We start from the raw sequence: 19,472 nt of genomic DNA, 5'->3' as shown, positions 1-19,472 counted from the left end.
GCAAACCTCTGACAGCAGGCCAGGGGCCACGGAGTGCATGGCTGCCTTTCTATAAGGTGGTTCACACTCAGCACCGGGAATCTGAAACAGTAATGAAGACGATCACCTTTCCGTGTGGCAGCGAAGGTGAAAGAAAGAGGACAGTGGAATCTGTCGAGAAATTTGGGCAACACAGAAAAAGTAACTCGGATAAACTGGTATAAAACATCGTCTCTGCTGATTGTGCCCACACTTCTTTCGATCTTGATTTGCCTATTTCATTCTTTGCTGGTTTCTCTCATGCTCTCTGTTAATATTTTGTGTGTGTGTGTGTGTGTGTGTGTGTGTGTGTGTGTATCTTCTGCTATCAGATCAGCCCACCTTCCTTTCTTCTTTCTTACTGCACTGCTTCTCCCATAAAATCACTTTCTCCCCTTTGGTTAATAGATGTTCGGTGTTCTCTGTTCATGGAATATGCACTTGGCAGATGACTGGAACTGAGTCCAGGGAGACGTATTTTTGTCTGGACGAAGTTAACTGGAATGTGTTCAAGAAGACTAAAGAGAACAGCAGAGGAAAAGATGAGGGACAGATGAAAGCATCAGGATGCCCAGCCTTGGGAAAGAAAGATGAAGACATTCATAGGGAAATGCAAGAGCTTTAGAATTATAAAAATCAAAGATTATGGGAAACAGAGAACACTCTAGAGGCGTCTGATCCTATTTTACAGGTGGGAACGCCGAGATCCAGTGATGAGTGAAGTCAGGATGTAGCCCAAGACGTCTGACTACCTCTCCCTTTACTCCCTTTCTTCACCTCACTTCTGCACCAATTACCACCACCAATCCCAAATGTGGCTCCGGAGTCCATGACAATGGCCACAGGTTACAAAGGACAGACATCCAATTTGAGGAGACTGGAGGTGAGACAAGACCCCAGCTGCTTCACAGTGTACTGAGGTTCTCTGTCATCGGAGGCACTGCCATCACCTCTGGCTGATAACCTGTCTGCAGTGCCATATATGGCAGGCCTGCGCTGGATACTGAGTTAGCCATGCCAGTGGTCACCAAACTCAGTCTGTGCACCACTGTCTGGCTGGCTTCAAAAGAACCACTTGGAGAGCGTTCAAGAATCTAGAGATTCTTCAACTTTAATCCCTGAAATTCTGATTCAGGAGGTTTCAAGAAACCATGGAAGCTGGTGATTTCCGAGGAATCTCCTAACACTAAGACTCCATTATAATGTTACTTTCCCTTTTTTTTTGGAAGCAAGCTTCCGAAGTGTCACTAAGCTATCATTACTGAGCCAATGGATATAACATGCAGTCCACACGAGACCTACGGTCAAGGAACAAGCAGCACTGGCATGGTCTCAGACTGCCTGTGTCCCTTATGCAATCTTTTGATCTCAGTGTCCACTTTGCTGATCTCAGTGTTCACTTTTTAAGGTGGAAGAAATGGATTATTAGAACAGTGTTTCTTTTTTTTTTTTTTTAAGTTTTTATTTACTCATCTGTCAGAAAGACAGACAGAGAGAGAACAAGCAGGGGGAGCAGCAGGCAGAGGGAGAAGCAGACTCCCGGCTGAGCAAAGAGCCTGATGTGGGACTCAATCCCACGACCCTGGGATCAGGACCTGAGCGGAAGGCAGACAGTCAACCGACTGAGCCACCCAGGCATCCCTAGAACAGTGTTTTTCAAATGTATTTGCTTATTCATTTTTTTTTTTTTTAAGGTTTTGTGGCCAAAACTGTCCATGCCTATCCTACAAATCTCCTCCCTGGTCTTCACTGGTGATGGAACACTGATAGGCTCATTCTGTCAGAAAGCTCTTGATCTGAACTTGGGGGCTCCTACTCCATACCCAGAGAGCGATATGTGGTCGGCTTTAACCCTTTGCAGTAATATCCTTGCATGGGGCCAGCGGGTACACGATCCAGTTCTGGGTGTGTATTCTGACATGTGAGGGGAAATCTACACGGGAGAAGAACCCTTCCTGATTAAAGGGGCCAAGTCTCACGAGGAGAGGTGTTTTTCCCCCTTATGCCCTGCCACCTTTGCCCTGACTTGAACATGATACATGGGCACAAGCACGGAAGTTCAGCTGAAGAGCTGAGGATGGTGAAGCAGAAAGGCGGCTTTGGTCCCTGGGGACACGGCTCAGCGGGCCCAACAGCTCTGACTGTCTCGGCATGGTCTATACCTCTAAAAGCCTAAAGCAAGGCCTTACACATTCCGACTTCTGTGAGCAGAGTTTCTATGACTTGCAACCAAACTCAAGTTTCACCTACACTGCACTCAAACTCTTTTCAGATGAAATCTCTTGCCAAACTCCAATATATGAAACAAGTAGAAGTGGCTGGATTCCATTAGAAATGCTAGAAATTCAGACAGGGTGTTTCCAGAGCCATTCTTCCTCAGATTCCTACAGAGGCTCTTACATGGAACCAGAGCCAACCAGGATCAGCATCTCTTTCTGTGGAGTCCCCATGAGGGATCCTCAGATCTTCCCTGAGATTCGAGGTTCTGCATCAAATTTGGTCTTGGGTTTTGTTTTTGTTTTGTTTTTTTTTTTTTTTTTGATGTGCTTATTTGTGTGAATTTTGTCCCAGAAAATACAGATCCCATTCCCAACCACTGGCTACCTTTGGTGTCTGTGCTCGTATGAACCGTATGATCATGTGGGCAACAAGTGATTCCACTCTTGTTGTCATGAAGATATAATGTGATATAACACAAAACGGCACTTTCCTTCAAGGCACAAATAGAAGGACATAATGAAGGTAGAAGTGAAGAGAAAAAAACCATGGAAGAACCAAGTGTCTGCCCAGGATACAAGAGTATAAGAGGGCTGAAATCAAAGTAATCTCCAAAGTTGCTGTTAGTGCCATATTTGTGGTATAATCCTTATTAAATTACAATAAAGCATTTTCTACATAAAAAAATCACTGTTGATTATATGAATATTATTAGATAAGTTTTTCTGTATTTAATTCAAAAATTTGTTTTAGTGCTGTATCTGTTCAAGAATGATTAAGGCAGAGAGGTAATATCTAGGTAGGTATTTCTGGTTTGTACATATTTAAATGACAGTACAACGAAATAATTAAATCAACAACAGGGGCATCAATGCCCCCCCCCCGCCATTATAAAAAGGGTCTCCGTATTACTCATATTCAAGAAATTCTGAACTACAGGATGGCCCAAATCCCTTCCAAATGGTCAAATCCATGATTCTATGAATCTCCTAACCTTAGAAAACTAGTTTTAAACACTTTCACCGATAATGTGGGTACGTGACCTTGGAGAGGTTTTTTTTTAATTAAAAAATAATAATTTAAGTAAATTCATTCATTAAAATAAAGCAGATGTATCACTTTATATTATTTTGAAAAAGTCTGTCTTTCTGCTAAAGTATCCATGGGCAGGGCCTAGAACAAACCACTCACTGCAATCACTCACCCATCTCCACCTGGTCCGTTCACTCAACACCCCCAGTGGGAATATCTCTGGATGGAAGAAATATGGGTTAAAAATAAAGCCCGAAGAGCCTGCTCCCTCCTTGCTTAGGAAATCTGAACCCTCGGGCGTTGTCATTCTTACAAAATGTGCTCTCTGATTGCTTCCAGAAGGCACAGCGGGGCAGACTGACCATGGGGTCTCCCATTGTGTAGAGGGTAAAACAATTCTCTTCAGTGAGGCCATGGTTTATCCACACACTTCTCTTCAGGGATCCGTGCCTGCTGGTTGGCGCTGTCTCTAGTTACGTGCTTCACTCCCGGGCACCGTCTCCTCCTCTGCCCTGGCTGCCCAGTGCCTGCTGTGGCCACTCCTCTCCCCTGCTGCCCGCACCTCCGCCCTGGATTTCTTCTCATCTACCCTTTCACCCCCTTCTTTCTCCTGTCAAATGTCAAGGGAGCTTGCTTTGCCCCTGCTCTACTTCTAAAAAAGGGAAACTCTAACGTTTCTTCCAAGTTTTAGGCACTGCCGTTCATAATGCTGCAACCCGGAGCTGCCATTTCACGCCTGCTCTGTCAGTGCTCGACGCGCACTAAATTTAGACGAGTATGACATTAGAGCTCACTGGAGTCTCCTTTTTCACCGGCAATGGGCTTGGCTCTGGTTCGTGCCGGTTCCTAATCTGTCTTGGCATTTTGCTCACCCAGTAGGCACTTAAGAAAAACACAAATGTAGTCACTGTCTATGCTGGCATCCCACCCCACTCCCACAAGTGCCAAACCCGCTCCACCCAACCCAACCCAAAGACGAGGCTGATGAAGAAAACATCTGTGGGCCATGGCTCAGGGTAAGAAGCCCTGCTGCCAGTCATTCCCCAATTCCCTCCTCCAGGTGCAAAACTGGGGAGAAAATCAAATTGCTGGCTCTGAGTGCTGACTTTCCACCAAAGGGACACAAGGTTTGCCTGCTCGTTCGTTTTATACAGACAAAGATCTGGAGAACTCCAGCCCTTTATTCTTCATTCACCCGTTAATCTTTACTCTTAGCTACTCGCTGAGAGATTTTAACACTGAAGTAAACACACACCTGAATCCATTCATTCATCTATTTCCCCAAACAGACTCCTGGCCAAGCCCCTTTGGAGAGCACCAAGCTGTTGCTGATTGCTCTGCCAGTAATCCCCAGAGCCGTCCTGAGGTTCAGTCTAGCCCTTTCTGAGCTGAGCCAGCTTCTTAAATGCAATTATACTGTGTATCTGCTAAATGCGAAACATAGAATAAGGCAGAGCTTTCCTGGGGGGGGGGGGGGCGGGGGCAGTAAAAATCTATATTGTATAATGGCTGATATGCACAAGAAAGGATTCTTTAAAATTGGGGGGGGGGGCGGTTAAAGCACTCTTTCCAGTAAGGTCTAAAATAAAATCAATCAATTAATGAACTAAAATTCACACCATTATATCTCTGTCTTTTAACAATGATTTTGAATAAATTAGTTTTCTGTTACTCTTTTGTTGCCTGTAATTCCAAAATACAAATGTATTTTCTCTGAGTAAAACCGCCAGTTACTTTTCAACTCGGAGAAGTTGGAAATTATTACAGAAACAGAATCACAAATGTTGATCCAGCATATTTCTAGGCAAACATATCACTGGGCTCCTTAATGACAGCCAAAATCCCATATAATAATAAAAGATGCCAAGAATTCATACACACGTATCTGCTCCCACACTCTGAAAGTGTAATCCAAAATAGAAACTTCACTCTGATGCTTTCCTAAAATGAAAGCTATTTTCTGCTTAAAAAAAAAAAACAAAAAAAAAAACCCTCTCAAAAACTCTCACGAAGCAAAGAACACACACAGTTTCTTCCAAAATGATCTGTCCTGCCAATGAAGTGTGCTTCCATGCAGATTAAGTTACGGGAGGTTGGAGCAGGGTGACCATAAGAGCATTCACATACTTTCCTTTCCCACATTTGTGTTGCTAGCTAAATCCTAGCTTTCAAAAGTGTCTCTGCCCTGCTGAAAATCGGATCTTGAAGAGGGCTGGGGGAGAAAAAGGATTCTCACTCCACACCAAATGTTTAAGTGATGGAGTTCTAACTTGCACAAGTCCTCCCCCTCCCACACACGACACCCCGAAAACTCCAGGTACTTGCAAGCCCAAGCCGACAGCAGGCTGAGAAAGCGCAGCGTGGAAGTGCACGAATGAGCAGCGCCCTACCTCTCCGGGTGCTTCCCAGGGCGCCTGCTGAGACTCCTCCAGAGTCCCCGGAGTCCCCGGAGTCCCCGAGCGCCCAGACGCTGTGAAGGAGGCGGCCGCGCAGCCGGCCGAGTGAGCGCGGGCCCAGCCTGTGTTCAGAAGCGGCCCCGGTCACATTTTCCAAGTGCAGAACTGCAGCCAAGTCCCTGCCCATGCCTGAAGAATTTCCTGAACAGCATTCCCGTTCTTTTTCTGACTGCTTTGAAACCGTACTCTGTCTGTACTTCAATACGGCTTTGTCAGGCCAACGCGGAGCCCCTGGGCTGTCTCCAGCTATCAATGGGAAACACATGTGTCAAGCGCAGACTCCCGCCCCAGCAGCAGCGCCCACGGCGGCCGCCGGGCTCAGAGTCCCCCCAAACAGCCGAGTGCTTCTAGAACCAAGGCTGATGGGTCAGCCATTGTGCGGGGTTCTGCTCTGGGCTGCTAGAGGCTGCCAACGCGTCTTCTCCTTCTGCTCCACGCTGCTCCTTTCTAACTTCTCCCGTCGGCAGCCCTGGGCTCACCCCGCCTGGTGAGACCCCGGAGCGCTTGCCCGCCCCGTAAGGAGCCTCTTGCAGCTGAAAGAGGTGTAGTCTAACTGAACTCCCTACCTGCCCCTGCCTCCGTCATTGCTCGCGGTTTCAGCGGCTGGAGGGGGAACGATATGTTTAGCATGTCTACACTGGTTCAGTACTTCGGGGTTGTCCCCTCATCCTCCTATGTGCATCTATTGCTGCTGCAACTAAAAATGATGCAATTACTTGGGGGGCACTTTCGTGGCTCTCAGCTCTGTAACTGTGCTGGTCCTGCAAAGTAACATTTCGTGTGCTCTTGGGATGTGTGATGTGTGATGGTTAGGGAAAATAGAAAGGAGAAAACAATGTACCTATAATCAGAGTACGTCCTCATTCTGCACGCCTGTGATTGTTTCTGGATGACACTCCATCAAGATGACCTGTGTACGTTCTGCAGGATTTTGTGGTCTACCTTTGACATTTCCTCTTACCATGAAACAAGAGGAAATCTTTAAAGATACAAAGAGGACACCCCTCTTCTCCCACATTGAAAACCCCACATATTATGAGTCAAAGCTAAGTTGTCAAGGTAACATTGTAGAAAAGAGATGATTTATTGAAAGCCTCATTTGTTTTGAGGTGGAGATTTTTTTTTTAATTTTTACCTACTAAAAACACACCCCGTTAGCAACTTATTTTAAAGAACTGGCTTGCCAGATTTTAAAAAGTGGTGGGTGTTCCCGAGGGGCTGCTGTACATGATAGGATTTGGTGGAGTCTTGAGTTTTGCATCAAATCACAATGGGCACTTACAGCAGGATTAGATTTTTGCCTTGGGAAGCCGTGTGTATGTGTGTGTATGGGGAGGGAAGCACGTGCACCTCTAAGGTCAGGATGCAATTACAGAATCAGAGAACTTTAGAGTTGGAAGGAACCCCAGAGACCATCCAATCCAAATTGTTTCTACCCTTCATTTTACAGAGGGAAATGGAGGCCCAGACAGATGAGATGACTCAGCCAGAGTTGCGAAGACAGTTAATGCTAGAGCTGAGGTTAGAAAATGGGATTTTGGCTAATTTTCTATGTGCTTTCTCCATCCCAGCATCACGTGGGAAAGGTGATGCCATCTGACCTTCACAACAGTAGGCTTGTAATCAGTTGGCCTGGGTCTAATCTTAACTCTGCCTCTCTGACTGGCTGTGATTTTGGCCAGCTCGCTTAACCCCTGTGGACCTCAGTTTCCTCATCTGTAAAATGGAGACAACAATATACTCTACCTCATGGAACTGTTGAGGATTTGGTGAGATGACCCATGCAAAGTGGCCTATAAATTAAATATCATACATTATATTTATTAAATATATTATTACAGGGCCTTTAAATTCCCGTTTAGTTTTCTCTCAACAGAGCAAAAATCAGACTCTTTCTTTTAAAAAGCAAAAACTGTACTCTCATATGTAGTTTGAGTTCCTAAAATAAATCATTTGATTGACTAGTTTTCTGCCACGTTACCTTTACCTAATAGGGGTCTATCACCTTAAACACAGGCAAGTGTCCTAATACCTTATTGGAACATTAAGCCAACCATACAGCTACTTTTCATTTACCCTGAAAACCTAACACTGAAGTCTTTCCTCAAGATTAACTCACAGGAAAGGAAAACAGTGAAACCCAATCTGCAGTCAGTTACAGGAGGCTGAACAAAGTGCCATTTGCGGAGAACTGGACTTCTCCAAACCTTAAGAGCTCAAGATTACCACTCTAAAAATAGCAGACCATCAGCAATTACTATCCCCTCTTTGGTAACTGCGACATCCTAAGTTACCAACAACCACACACACACACACATCCTGTAAACCGATGAAGAAATCTTATTGAGGAAACAGCTGCAGTAAATACTAAAGAATCAGGTTTCTACCTGGGGTTCCACAGCCTTTGTCTTAGAGCCAACAGTACCACGTGGTTAATGAGCCACTGGCTACTTATTAATTATGTTTGGTGTGCCAAACTACTCTTGCAGGAACAAAATAGGAGGAGAGGTTAATTTGGAGTGGTTTACAAATGTTTTAGGAATCAATTAAACCAACAAAGTAACTGATAAAAACAAGATCAGACTTAACACAAAGGCAGGACAGGGGTGATGTGATTCAAAAGCTGCTTCCCTAGTACTTCCCCCGAATATTTGCTGCATGACTCATTTCAGTATGGGTATTTGGAGAAAGATTAGTTGTGACCCAGCCTCAATAGTACAGCTCGAAAATCCTGAAAAGTTACTTAACTCTTCCAGTGTTAAGAAACATCATCCAAACCTGAAAATAAGTCCAAAAGATAATCATGTTCTTTCAAAGTGTTATGTGGCAATTGCGTAACATGGGCTCTCAAGAATTACCTAAGGGACTCAGTAAACAACTGATGTTGGCGAGGATGCAGAGAGAGGGGAACCCTCTTACACTGTTGGTGGGAATGCAAACTGGTGCAGCGACTATGGAAAACAGTGTGGAGGTCCCTCAAAAAGTTAAAAACAGAACTACCTTATGACCCAGCAATTGCACCACTAGACCTATACCCAGTGGATACAAAATATATACCCAATGGATACAAAAATACAGATTTGAAGGGGCACATGCACCCCAATATATATAGCAGCATTATCAATAACAGCCCAACTATGGAAAGAGCCCAAGTGTCCATCAACTGATGAATGGATAGAGAAGATGTGCTATGTGTATATATGTGTGTACACACACACACACACACACACACACACACACACACTGGAATATCACTCAGCCATCAAAAATAATGACATCTTTCTATTTGCAGTATCATGGATAGAGCTAGAGTGTATTTGCTAAGCGAAATTAGTCAGAGAAAGCAATATACCATATGATTTCACTCATATGTGGAATTTAGGAAAGAAAACAGATGAATGTGTGGGAAGGGAGGAAAAAGAGAGAAGGAAAGAGGGGGAATCAAACAATAACAGGTTCTTACAACAGAGAACAAACAGAGTTGACAGAGGGAGGTGGATGGGGGAAGGGCTAAATGGGTGATGGGTTTTAAGGAGGGCACTTGTTATGATGAGCACTGGGTGTTATATGCAAGTGATGAATCACTAAATTCTACTCCTGAAACAAAGAAAAAAAGAAAGAAAAAGAAAAAAGGAGAAAGGAAAGAAAAAAAAATTCACTAACGAGCTGTGCTTTGCTCACTTCACTATTCACTACTAAATAATGGCCCCAAATTTAGTGAAGTTGCATTACCTTGAAGGCTTTTGTCTATTAAAGATACAAATTTCTTTTTTCCAGTAGAAAAAATAATCCCAACTGCAATGCTTTATTGCTCTATAAAACATTAATCAGGTTTTTTTATCCAATCTAGTAATCTTGTACTAGCATGCTTTTATCAATGCACCTATAAACAAAGAGCTCCTCAACTGTCCTTGGAACCAATGTTACCATCATACTGACACCCCCATTAATTAATGAGTCACATGAATTTTTTTTTACATCTTTTTACTTTATATTTGTAGAAGTCATGTTTTTAACTTCAAAAAATATTGTTTGATACAGTTTAATTTTCCTCATCTGCTCGAAGCGTGTCATAAATCTCACGTGAGATAATGCATAATAAAGCACTTCCGGTGGATGGCACATGGTAAATGCTCAGACTATGTAAGTGCTGCTATTGATACTATAACATTTGGTTTTCACTTTGTCAGAGACTCTAGAGATCAGTAGACCAGACCACTCAACAGTCTTCTTCCTATTACTTCTTTCGATCCTTGCCCTGAGATTCTACAAGGGCCATTTCTGCGGGAATCCTTCCACAGATGTTGAGCTCCTTGCTTTTCAGAGATTTCTACTTTTAATGTTCTAAAATTAATAGCTGAAATGTAGCTCCCTGTAACACATACAGATTCTAAAGATGCTAACCACAGATATCAGTTTAAAATTCTGATCTTATGAACATTGAGGTGCAGGTGCCCCTTCTTTTCACTGCATCTGTATCTTTGGGGTAAATACCTAGTAGTACCATTGCTGGGTCGTAGGGTAGCTCTATTCTTAACATCTTGAGGGACCTCCATACTGTTTTCCAGGGTGGTTGTACCAGCTTGCATTCCCATGTTCATAGCAGCAATGTCCACAATAGCCAAACTGCAGAAGGAGCCGAGATGCCCTTCAACAGATGAACGGATAAAAAATGTGGTATATATATATATATATATATATATATATATATATACACAATGGAATATTACTCAGCCATCAGAAAGGATGAATACCCACCATTTGCATTGACATGGATGAAACTGGAGGGGATTATGCAAAGTGAAGTAAGTCAAGCAGAGAAAGACAATTATCATATGGTTTCACTCATATGTGGAACATAAGCAATAGCATGGAGGACCACAGGGGAAGGGAGAGAAAACTGAAGGGGGAGAAATCAGAGAGGGAGATGAACCATGAGAGACTATGGACCTCAGGAAACAGATTGAAGGTTTCAGAGGGAGAGGGGAAGAGGATGATGGGTATAAAGGAGGGTACATGTTGTGATGAGCACTGGGTGTTATATGTAACCAATGAATCACTGAACACTACATGAAAAACTAATGATGTACTACACAGTGGCTCATGGAACATAATAAAAAATAAATAAAAAATAAAATTCTGATCTTAAGGATCATATGAGCAAGAAAACTTCATTCTCATCTGGAACAAAACCTTCACAAGGACAAGGATTCTTTTCTGCACCATCTCCTGCCATTGTTTCCAATATCTAAGACTGGGAAGTAGTTGGACCTCACATTTACCCTACGAATAAATAATAGCCTTTGACTTACTTGAAAACAGAGGTCCTAAGTCACCATTGGTAAAGGATTACTCGATTACAATTTCAATATATCTGGTGTTACTGGATCATTTCTGCTCATTATGGCTCAGATCCTTTTTATCATCTTCTAGGAATGTTTCAATTTGGCTAATTTCCTCTTAAAATTTGATGCTGAGAAGTGAACAAAATTTTCAGGCGTGCTGGGTCTAATTTGGGGGCAGAGGCACAAATCTCTCATTCAGGCAGTATGTTTCCATTAATGCAACTCACAATTAGATTGGGGGGGGGGGGCGATAACCTGGAATCATACTGAGAAGCCAGCTCGCAGATCCTCTCTATTACAGATGCTCTTATGTCTCCTACCTGGTTTTCATCTGTGATTCTCAAGCTGAGCTTTATGTTAGAATCATCTGGAGGGAGCTTTTAAGATGACCAGAGCCAGGGGCCCACACCAGAGACTGGGTTCTACTGGAATGGGACAGGAAGCCAGTAATCCAGGTGATTCTAATACCAGCCAGACCTAACATCACGAAGTTGCAGTGATAACTTTTAAAACATAAACCTAATTGTGTCACTCTGTGAACTGAACTCCTTAAATGTCTTTCTTACCATTGCCTGAAAGGTAAAGACAGCAACTATCACCATGACTTGAAAGGCCTGGTTTCCTCTGGTCCCTTGTCTACGTCCTTTGTCTCATCTGCTGCCATTTTCTCTTCTTCAAAGAGAGCATGTATCTTTCCACCTGAGAATCTTTTACAAAGCTGTTTTCTCCTTCTGGAAAGATTTTTCTTTTTCCTGGAAGTTACCCTCACTCTCATGTTTTCAGCTCTTTAACTCCTCTTCAACTTTCAAATTTATACTCTATTATCATTTGCTCTGAGATTCAGTTATCCCTGAACACCCAGAACCACCCGTTACACAGGCCCAAAGACCAGTACTTATCATAGATGTGATTACACATTTATTTGTATTTTTATTTGATTCATGTCAAAATGTCCTGATAGAAAAAATGGTTATTTTCCAGGAGGGTAGAAACTGCTTACTCTCTATTGTGTCTGAGTTCCCTCCACTGTGCCTAGCTCTTAGGAAGTGCACAATAGATATTTTAAGTAAGTGAATGCAGGATTTTTTTTTTTTTTAACCCAAGTGCAAGAACATGCGTTTAACTCCATTTTCTTTACCTTGAGTTTTTATTTATTTTTATTTTTTTTTTTAAAGATTTTTTATTTATTTATTCGACAGAGATAGAGACAGCCAGCGAGAGAGGGAACACAGGCAGGGGGAGTGGGAGAGGAAGAAGCAGGCTCATAGCAGAAGAGCCTGATGTGGGGCTCGATCCCAGATCGCCAGGATCACGCCCTGAGCCAAAGGCAGACGCTTAATCGCTATGCCACCCAGGCGCCCCTACCTTGAGTTTTTAGACTTCATTTAATCTTTCTGACATGTAAATAACTCCCCCAAACTAACAAATCCTTTACATGTCACCTACAAGACTTTGTGAGAAATTATCAAGTCAGGTTCCTAGCAAAGACCTTAAAGTCTGAGGTACAAGGTAGGATGGCTGTGATCATAAAGGTGAGTGTTCCCTGTGTCACTTACTTGAGAGGGCAGGGTTAGCTGAGATACTACTGAGGGGTTATTAAGAGGCATAAAGTCGTTCTGGCACTAATCTGAAAAGAGGCATTCACCAGGAAACTTTTGGTTACGGCAGTCAGAACTCATCCAAATTAGCCTAAGGATAAAAGGCGGGGTCCTAAATCATGAAACTATAACCCCAAGTGATGGATCTTAAGGTGGGATGGAGTATGTAGTTAAAATACAATTAAGGCTCTATCTCCCTCTCCTTCTCTAGGCTTCTCTTGGTTTCATTCTCAGTTTCCCTCTCCCTGTTGGGTAGTAAGATGCCCACAGGTGTCCCAAGCTCACTTCCACAGGAAAAATAGAAGATCCTTTCCAGGAAAGGATTCTAAGCTTGAGCCGTACGCTTATCCCTGAATAAATCCCTGTGACGGGGGCATGAGGTTCTCAAGTTGGCCAAATTTGGCTCCTATGACAGTTCTGGAGAATAAAAGGAAGGAATCAGCCCCATCTGCACCACATGAACTGAGCAGACTAACTAGGAAACTGAGAGAAAGTGAAGGCAGACAAAGTCCCATGTACGCTATGGATGATAGGGCACCGAGACATATTCATAATCGTGCCCAGGGAAAGTCCTTTAAAAAGTGTTATGAGGCATTATTTAATTAAAGGATAGAAAAGTATGTACTATATACAAGCCAAAAACAGTTGAATTTGAGTTAAACTAACAGCAGGTAATTACGACAGTACATAATGCCAGCCGTTCATTTCACAAATAATGCCTGATGCAAAATGATACTCACCCAGCTTTGGCTCTTCAAAACAAACAAATCCAACCTTGCTTTTCATTGGACAAAGGCAAAATTATCTGGTTGATTTTGAAGAGACTTTTTCTGTGGAGCAAGTCTGGCTCAGTGACAAATCGGTGACCCACAGTTTTGAGAATATCTCCACGGGCCAGACACAGTGTCTAAGCTGAAGTCATTTTCTGCTTTGTTAACTCCAATATATGCATGGTACAAAATGAAGGATTATCAAGCTATGTCAGCACTCTGAGAAGGAATGGACACACCTGACAACTAATGTGACGTGTAATAACACACACTGTAAATATATCTTCTTAAGAGAAATCAATTAAATATGGTATGGGGCGCCTGGGTGGCACAGCGGTTAAGCATCTGCCTTCGGCTCAGGGCGTGATCCTGGCGTTCTGGGATCGAGCCCCACATCAGGCTCCTCCGCTATGAGCCTGCTTCTTCCTCTCCCACTCCCCCTGCTTGTGTTCCCTCTCTCGCTGGCTGTCTCTGTCGAATAAATAAATAAAAAATCTTAAATAAATAAATAAATAAATAAATAAATAAATAAATAAATAAGGTAAAGCAAACACCAGTAAATTACACAGATGGTTCCATGCATTCTTTCCTTTTCAACACAAAACACTGATCAGTTCTTCCAAAATTCTTTCTGGTCCATAATCCCTCATTGTATTACAGGCTTGCTGAAAGTAAAACTCTGGAAATATCACATTTTTATTTGGAAATAAAATTTATTGATCAATAAAAATGGGCCAGACTTCATGATAGGCACCCCATGTTAGGCAGAAATAAATAAGGCCTATACTTGAAAAATGTTAGCACTGCTCATCTTTGTTTTTATAGTCCCATCAGTACTCAGTGGTACAAAATACAACCGTTGCATGCAGGAATTTCGAGCTAATTATAAGCTCCCTGAATGAGGAGTACTGCTTGAAACTGAAGGCTAAGCCTCAAAATTCAAAACCAAATTCCAGCAACTGCACGCCAAAAAAATGAAAAGTTGCCAACAAGAGAAAATGCAATGTTATACATTTCAAATTATTTGATCTTTAGAAGGAATTCATTTACATATGTGAAAGACACATAGTTGGGCAAACTCACAGCTGGCATAGGGTCTGGCACATAACAGTTGCTTAATAAATGTTTAGTATTTTACTAATAATGAACATTGCTGGTAATAAATAAGATTCTGACATTGCCAACAAAAAGTTGAGGGAGTTTATCACCACTAACCCTGTCTTACAAGAAATGATAATCAGAGTTGAGGTAGAAACAAAAGGATGCTAACTAGCAACATGAAAAATTAAAGTACAAAATCACTGATAAAGGTAAATATATAGCCAGTCAGAATACTCTAATACTATAACGGTAGCATATAAATCCCTCTTAACTCTAGTTTCAAAGTTAAAAGATAAAAGCATTGAAATCAGCTATAGCTACAATAATTTATTAATGGATGAACAATATAAAAATGTCAAGTATGACATCAAAAGCATAAAATGGGGGGAGAAGTAAAAGTGTAGAGTGATTTTCTTTGCAATTAAAGTACTTATTAGCTTAAAATAGACTGTTATAACTATGAGATTTTTTTTTAATATAAGCTTTGTGGTAAAGAGAAAAAACCTCTACTAGATACACAAAAGATAAAAAGGAATCAAAGCACACTATCACACACGCACACACACACACAAATCACAAAAGGAGACAGTAAAAACAAAGGAACTACAAAAATGTAAGAAAACAAAATGGCAGTTATAAGTCCTTACCTATCAATAATCACTTTAAATGTACATGAATTAAAATTCTCTAAGAAGAATTCACAGAGTGACTGAATAGACAGAAAAGACAAGATGCAGCAATATGCTGCCTGCAAGAGACTCATTTTAGCTTTAAGGATACACATAAGTGGACAGTGAAGGGATTTAAAAAAAGATATTCCATGTAAATGACAACCAAAAGATACCAGGAGTGGTTATAGTCTTATCAGACAAAATAGATTTTTAGTCAAAATCTGTTACAGGAGACAAAGTCACTATATAATAATGAAGAGGTCTTTCAATTATCAGGATATAATAATTGTAAACATATATGCACCCAACATTGGAACATCTAACTATATAAAGCTAGTATTAAAAGAACTGATGAGAGAAATAGACAGCAATAAAATAATGGTAGAAGACCTTCAATACCACACTTACAAAATGAATAAATTACCCAGACAGAAAATCAATATGGAAACAGTGTTTGTAAAGAATGTTATAAGCCAAATGGACCCAGCAGACATATACAGAACATTTCAGCCAGCAGCAGAATACATGTCCTTCTCATGTGGACCTGAAATATTTTCCACGATATATCATATCTTAGGCCATAAAACTAGTCATAACAAATTCAAGACTAAACTCATATCTAAGTATCTCTTCTGACCACAATGGTATGAAATTCAAAAATAATAATGGGGGGTGCCTGGGTGGCTCAGTTGGCTCATTTGGTTAAGCATCCAACTCTTGATTTCGGCTAAGGTCATGATCTCAGGGTTGTGAGATCAAGCCCCGGGCTAGGCTCAATGCTCAGTGTGGAGCCTACTTCAGATTCTCTCTCTCTCTCTTCTGCCCCTCCCCCTACTCACATGCTTTCTTAAAAAAAAAATCAGTAACAGAACAAAAGCTAAAAAACTCAAAAATATGTAGAAATTAAACAACACACTTCTGAGAAAACAATCGGTCAAGGAAGAATTCAAAAGAAAAACAAAAAAGTATCTTGAGGCAAACAAAAATGGAATCACAACATACTACAATTTATGGGATGTAGCAAAGCAGTTCTAAGAGGAAAGTTTATAGTGCGAAATATCTACATGGGGGAAAATCTCTAACAACCTAACTTTACACAAAAAGGGACTAGAAAAAGAACAAACTAAGCCCACAGTTAACAGAAGGAAAAAATAATAAAGATTAGAACACATATAAATGAAAGACCAGAAAAACAAAAGAAAAGAACAATGAAACTAGGAGTTGTTTATTTTAAAGATAAAACTGAGAAACCTTTAGCTGGACTAACCTAGAAAAAAAGAGTATTCAAATAAATAAAATGATAAATCAAAGAAGAGATATTACAATTAATCATACAGAAATACAAAGAGACTATTACAACCAAGAATGCACGAATAACTTGGACAACCTCGAAGAAATGGATAAATTCCTAGAAACCTATGACCTACCAAGAATAAATCATAAAGAAAAAAAAAAATCTGAACAGAGTAATTATTAGTAAGGAGAATTAAACAGTAATCGAAACCTCTAACAAAGAAAAGCCCAGGACCAGACGGTTTCATGGGTGAATTCTACCAAAAATTAAAAAAAAAAAAAAAAAAAGAAAGAAAGAAAAAGAAAGGTTATACCAATCCTCCTCAAACTTTTCCAAAAAATTAAAGGAGGAAGAAGCACTTCCAAACTTATTTAACAAGGTCAGCATTACCCTCAAACCAAAGCCAGATAAGGCCACTGCAAGCAAAGAAACTTACAGACCAAAATCCCTGAAACACACAGATGCAAAAAATCATCAATAAAATACTAGCAAACTAAACTGAACAGCACATTAAAAGGACCATACACTACGATCAAGTGGGATTCATCCCTGGGATGCAAGAATGGTTCACCATAGTAAATTAATGAATGTGATACATTCCATTAACAAAATAAAGAGTAAAAATCTTATATTATTATCTCAAAAAATACAGAAAAAAAGCATTTGATGAAAATTCAGTATGTTCTCATGATAAAAATTCAACAAATTAAATGAAAAAGCAATGTACCTCCACATAATAAAGGCTGTTATATGATAAGCCTACAGCCAACATCACACTCAACAGTGAAAAACTGAAAGCTTTCCCTTTAAAATTAGGAATAAGACGAGGGTGCCTAACCAGAGGGGGAGAGTGGAAGGATAGGCAAAATGGGTGAAGGGGAATGTGAGACACAGGTTTTCGGTTATGGAATAAAGAAGTCATGGGAATAAAAGGTACAGCATAGGGAAAACAGTTAATGGTATTATAATAGCATTGCATGGTGGCACATGGTAGATACACTCGCAGTGAGCACAGAATCATGTATTGAGTTGTTGGATCACTACATTGTATATCTGAAACTAATGTATTATCATGTGTCAACTATACTTGAATAAATCAATTGGAGGGCTCCCCTCTGAAAATAAAAAATTAAAAAGAAACACACACACACAAGACAAGGGTGCCCACTCATAAAACATACTACTGAAAGTTGTAGTCACAGCAATTAGGAAAGAAAAAGAAATACAAGTTATCCAAATTGGAAAGGAAGAAGTTGAACTGTCTTGTTGAAGATGACAGGATCTTATGTATAGAGTTTTCTTTTTTTTCTTTTTTTTTTTTTTTAAAGATTTTATTTATTTAAGTGACAGAGAGACAGCCAGCGAGAGAGGGAACACAGCAGGGGGAGTGGGAGAGGAAGAAGCAGGCTCCCAGCGGAGGAGCCTGATGTGGGACTCGATCCCGGATCACCAGGATCACGCCCTGAGCCGAAGGCAGACGCTTTAACAACTGCGCCACCCAGGCGCCCCTTATGTATAGAGTTTTCTAACCCTAAAGATTACAACAAAAAATTGTCAGAATTCAGTGAAGTTGCAGTATCCAAAATTGATACACAAAAATCAGTTATATTTATATACACTAACAATAAATGATAAAAAATTAAGACAATAATTCCACTTACACTACCATCAAAAAGAATAAAATGCTTAGAAACAAATTGAAGGAGGGAAATGAAAGACGTGTACAGTGAAAAATATGAAACACTGATGAAAGAAACTGAAGACAAAAAATAAATGGAAAGATCCAGACTCATGGTTTGGAAAAATTAATGTTGTTAAGATGTCAATGCTGCCCAAAGCAATCAACTGATTCAATGCAATTCCTATCAAAACTCCAATGATATTTTTTTAAAGAAATAGAACAAACAATACTAAAATTTGTACAGAACCACAAAAGGCCCTGAAAAACCAAAGTATTGTGAGACAGAAGGACAAAGATGGAGGTATCATACTTCCTGATTTCAAACTATACTACAGAGTTATAGTAATCAAAACTATATGTAACTGGAAAAAAAAAAAAACAGATGCACAGACGAATGGAACAGAGGACAGCACACAAATAAACCCATGCATATAGAGTCAACTTATCTTTGAAAAGGATGCCAAGAATACACAATGGGGTAAGGATAGTCTCTTCAATAAATGGTGCTGAGAAAACTGGATATCTACATGCAGAACAAAATCGAACTCAAACCTGTGTCTAAACAAAAATTAACTGTGAATGGATTAAAGACTTAAATTGCATACATGTCAAGGTAAAACTGCTAGAAGAAAACAGGGAAAACTTGCCTTGACTTTGGTCTTGGCTAAGCTTTCATGGATATGGCATCAGAAGCACAGTCAACAAAAGCAAAAATAAACAAGTAGGACTACATTTAACTAAAAAGCTTCTATATAGCGAAAGAAATAAGATGAAGAGGCAACCTATGAAATGGACAGAAACATTTGCAAACCATTCATTTGGTGAAGAATTATTATCCAAAACATTTAAGGAACTTGTAAAACTCAGTAGCAAAAAACAACATGATTAAAAATAGGCCCAGGACCTGAACATACATTTTTCCAAAGAAGATATACAAACGGTCACACATATGAAAAGCTGCTCAGCATCACTCATCATCAGGGAAATGCAAAACCAAACCACAATGAGATTTCACTTCACCCGTCTGGATGGCTAGTATCGAAAAGACAATAACAAGCGTTGGTGGATGAAAAGGGTGCCCTTGTACGCTGTTGGTGGGAACATAAATTGATTCAGCTATTATGGAAAACAGTAAGAAGTTTCACCCCCAAATTGAAAATATAACCTCCTTATGATCCAGCAACCACAATTCTGGGTATAGGTATCCAAAGGAAATTATATCAAGGTCTTGAAGAGATATCTGCACCCGCATGTTTACTGCACCTTATTCACCATACCAAAGACCTGGA

General features: G+C 40.6%; 1 protein-coding gene across 2 annotated transcripts in view; it reads right to left on the bottom strand.

The window, feature by feature from the left end:
* Positions 1–19,472, bottom strand: part of SGCD (sarcoglycan delta) — a 910,180-nt gene that overhangs the window by 378,917 nt on the left and 511,791 nt on the right. The window contains exon 1 of one of the 2 annotated variants that reach the window (XM_026510846.4): positions 5,658–6,332. The exons of the other annotated variant lie outside the window; for it this stretch is intronic. The gene's annotated coding sequence lies outside the window, so the exon portion shown is untranslated. Of the gene's footprint in view, positions 1–5,657; positions 6,333–19,472 lie in introns of those variants that run through there. 2 annotated transcript variants of the gene reach the window in all.

Source organism: Ursus arctos, unplaced genomic scaffold (assembly GCF_023065955.2).
Source record: "Ursus arctos isolate Adak ecotype North America unplaced genomic scaffold, UrsArc2.0 scaffold_15, whole genome shotgun sequence".
Taxonomy (NCBI): Eukaryota; Metazoa; Chordata; class Mammalia; order Carnivora; family Ursidae; genus Ursus; species Ursus arctos.
The sequence above is the reverse complement of the archived record's forward strand: the minus strand, read 5'-3'. Positions and strand labels throughout refer to the sequence as shown.